The sequence below is a fragment of the Podarcis vaucheri genome (genome assembly GCF_965113315.1).
Source record: "Podarcis vaucheri genome assembly, chromosome: 13".
In the NCBI taxonomy this organism is placed as follows: Eukaryota; Metazoa; Chordata; class Lepidosauria; order Squamata; family Lacertidae; genus Podarcis; species Podarcis vaucheri.
Genome location: NC_138751.1, coordinates 4,215,683 through 4,219,664, shown reverse-complemented (window position 1 = coordinate 4,219,664; position 3,982 = coordinate 4,215,683).

Below are 3,982 nucleotides of genomic sequence, written 5' to 3'. Positions count from 1 at the left end.
CCAGGTGAGCGCACCTGTATTTATGCCCTAGCCGCCGCCACCTCCTCCCCCTCCCCCCTCCTCCTCCGGGTGGGGGAGGGGCGCGTGACATCAGGGGAGGGGGAGGGGTGTCCGCAGAAACCGACACCCAAGGCCACCCTCGCCCATTTCCTGGAGAGAGAGAGAGACAGAGAGAAACTTTTTCCTTCCTGAAAAAAAAAAATAGTTTTTGTTGTCTTGTGCAACAAAACGAGACAAGCAAACAAAAGTACACATCGCGTCACCACTTTCAATTCATAAGTCATTTTCAAGGTTGGTTTGCATCCAGTCTCTTTCTCTCTCACCTGCCTGAGTTGGGGCGCAAGCAGGAATCCGTCAGGTAAAGTCACTACGTCCGTCCCCAATGCAGTTTCTCCCACACACACCTCCTCAAATGGACATTCGGATGTGCACCCCTGAGGAAGATCAGCACTGAGAGCAACGTGCAAAGTGCTCGCTATTTTGACTTTCTGAGTTGCAGCGCAGGTAGAAATCCAACAGGTGAAGAAGCATCCTTGCCAGCAGCAGGATCACTCGCAGATGCAGTTGTCATCCATCTATGCGGTTTTATTTATACTTAAATGCTTACAGAGGCTGTCAGTAAGAAAGGTCCGTAAGTGAGAACTTCTTTGGCCTGGAAAAACAGAAGACAGTGTGTTGTAGTGGTTAGGGGGTCAGACTTGGCCCTGGGAGACTTCATGGAAGTTCCACGCAGACCCCTCCTCAGAACTGTTTTTCCGCAATGCCAGTTTCCAGGGTAACAGGAAGTTGATGGAAAATAATAATTTTCAGGGGTTCCAGTAGTAGATAGGTAGCCGTGTTGGTCTGCCATAGTCAAAATAAAAAAAATTCCTTCCAGTAGCACCTTAAAGACCAACTAAGTTAGTTCTTGGTATGAGCTTTCATGTGCATGCACACTTCCCAGAAGCCCATCCCTTAGACCAGGGGTCAGCAACCTTTTTCAGAAGGGGGCCGGTCCACTGTCCCTCAGACCATGTGGGGGGCCGGACTATATTTTTGAGGGGGAAATGAACGAATTCCTATGTCCCACAAATAACCCAGAGATGCATTTTAAATAAAAGGGCTCATTCTACTCATGTAAAAACACGCTGATTCCTGGACCGTCCGCGGGCCGGATTGAGAAGGCAATTGGGCCAGATCCGGCCCGCGGGCCTTAGTTTGCCTACCCCTGCCTTAGACCCACAAAGGGGTCCACAGACCCAAACATCAAGGATGGGTGAACAGGAAATCATTAGTATTGTAGAATAGGGTGATAATTACGGAGTGTTAAGATGTGATTTTGAATCTTGAAACCAAATAAAGCATTCATATATGTATAAGATAAGCTTTGCCCTCAATCGCCCTTCGACACCCGGTCTTAACAAGGGAACTTGCAGCGCACGGTAATAATAGTAATTTATTATTTGTACCCTGCCCATCTGACTGGGTGTATAATGAGAACAGAGTGCACATCTGAGCATGCACAGAGTGTGTTTCTCTGCAGGTGTTGCTGGCTTGCTTAACACAAAACAGTCTGTTGTGGGGAAGCACTTTGGACAACTAGCAGTGAGTTAGTGAGTCACGTTTATAAGGACACTCTTGTCAGCTCATGACGACGGAGACCGGATTTGAAACCAGCCTTTCGACTGGTTACATGGACTTACTTTAAAAGAAAAACCATGCATTCCGGGGCTGAGTCAGCTGTCGCCAAAAGCAAGTTCTCTAACGTTACTGGATATTTCTGATGATACCCAGGAAACTGAATTGTCAAAAGAACTGGTCTTGTATATGATGCCGGCAGCTCAAATAATAATAATTGCAACTCAGTGGGAAACCAGCCAAAATATTACACCGGACGTTGGGTACCGCTCGCTCTGGAACAGAGCTGCAAGGGAGAATATGAGGCATAATTTGAGATTTCAGCTAGAGCCTCCAGACACGTTTTGCATGATTTGTCATTCTTTTATGACATAGACAACGGAACCGATGTTTTCGAGACAAGCCTGGGGAAATCTGGGACGAGACCTGACAATCAGATAACGCTGACATTCTTTATTTGGACTTCAACTGTATTTTAGTTTTAATAATAATAATAATTTATTATTTATACCCTGCCCATCTGGCTGGGTTTCCCCAGCCACTCTGGGCGGCTTCCAACAGAACGCTAAAATACAACAACCTATTAAACATTAAAAGCTTCTGTCTTCTAAAAGTTTGGTAGTTATTTTTCTCTTTGACATCTGGTGGTTTTGCTTTTCACCTTTTAATTTTCACCTGTGGCCGTAACAGTTCCCTCTTTTCACAGAATTGTAGAATTGGAAGGGACCCCCCCCCAAAAAAAAACAAACGATCCCAAAAGCAGGTTCTGTGTGTTAACAGGTGGCAGCAGGCCCTCTTCGTATGCTCAGAGTTCCTCTCGCTTAGCGGTGCCGCCTTTGCTAGCCACAGGAACGCTCTCCCATAAAAAGGCGATTTTCAGGCGCACAGGTCCGCCAGAATCACACCCAAGTTTCCATTTGCTTTCTGCCAGGTCATCCTGTGTGCCGTTGTCGTCGGCCATAAATCTTTGCCTCTCAGCGATGCATACAGAGAGCACCTGCTGGTTCCTTGCCCAGTCTTGCCCGTATATGGGCAAACCTTCCTGCCGCTCCCTGCGTGGCAGGCCAGGAGCAGAAGAGGCACTGCAAAACATCATCATCATCTCTGCTCAGAGGCACGCCCTCTCTGACTCCCTAGTAAGCTTCTAGATATCCAATGTCACTTTATGGCTGAATTTATGCCCCAGGCGAAACTGGCAGCAGGTCACGCCAAGCCGATGTTTCAACTGAGAAGCAGGCGGCGAAATGGTGGAAACCAGCAAATGTCGGAGGGGTGGGGTATAACCAGTGCTGGATTAACATATAAGCTAAACAAGCTATAGTTTAGGGCCCCACTCTCTTGGGGACCCCCAAAAATTTAAAAGGGGAAAATACTGGATGTACATTTCCAAAATATAAGATAAAAAATGAATAGAATAAAACCTACATACAGCAGCAGTGTTTTGTGTTGTGTAGGCTCCTAGGATGTAAGTCATGGGTAGGCAAACTAAGGCCTGGGGGCCGGATCCAGCCCAATCGCCTTCTAAAGCCGACTTGCGGACGGTCTGGGAACCAGTGTGTTTTTACATGAATAGAATGTGTGCTTTTATTTAAAATGCATCTCTGGGTTATTTGTGGGGCCTGCCTGGTGTTTTTACATGGGTAGAATGTGTGCTTTTATTTAAAATGCACCTCTGGGTTATTTGTGGGGCACAGGAATTCGTTCGTGTGCTTTTTAAAAAATATCGTCCAGCCCCCCCACAAGGTCTGAGGGACAGTGGACTGGCCCCCTGCTGAAAAAGGTTGCTGACCCCTGCTAAGTCCAACACACTGACCACCAGGCCATGCCTTACCTGACCATAATATCTTTGCTGCTTTATTTTCTTCACTGTGTGAAATCATTTTGTAAAACCATAACAAGCCTGTCTGTACTCCAAGGGTTAAATGGGAAGAGGGGTTTTTAATAGGTCTTTTGACCCCCACCTTCCTCCAGCAAGTTTTCCAGTCCCCATTCAGAAACATTTGAAAGGGACGAGCTGCATGTTAAATGTGATGTGCTTGTGCGGTGATGATCGTTAACCTGCGGAACTCCCTGCCACAGGAGGAATGGCGGCCAATTTGGATGGCTTTTAAAAGAGGATTGGAGAAATTCGGGACTTCAAGGAGAGGGTGATCGATGTTTGCCAGCCATTACTGTCTGAAGGTTCTTCCTGATGTTTAGTGCAGAGATATCAAGGAAAGATAAAAGACTGTTTATGTGTGCGACAACTGTGGCAAGAATTCTTTTAGTCCAAAAATGGAAACAAGGAGAAGTACCAAAGAAAGAAGAGTGGCAGATGAAGATGGCGGACTTTGCAGAACTGGTGAAGCTGGCAGGAAAAATTCAA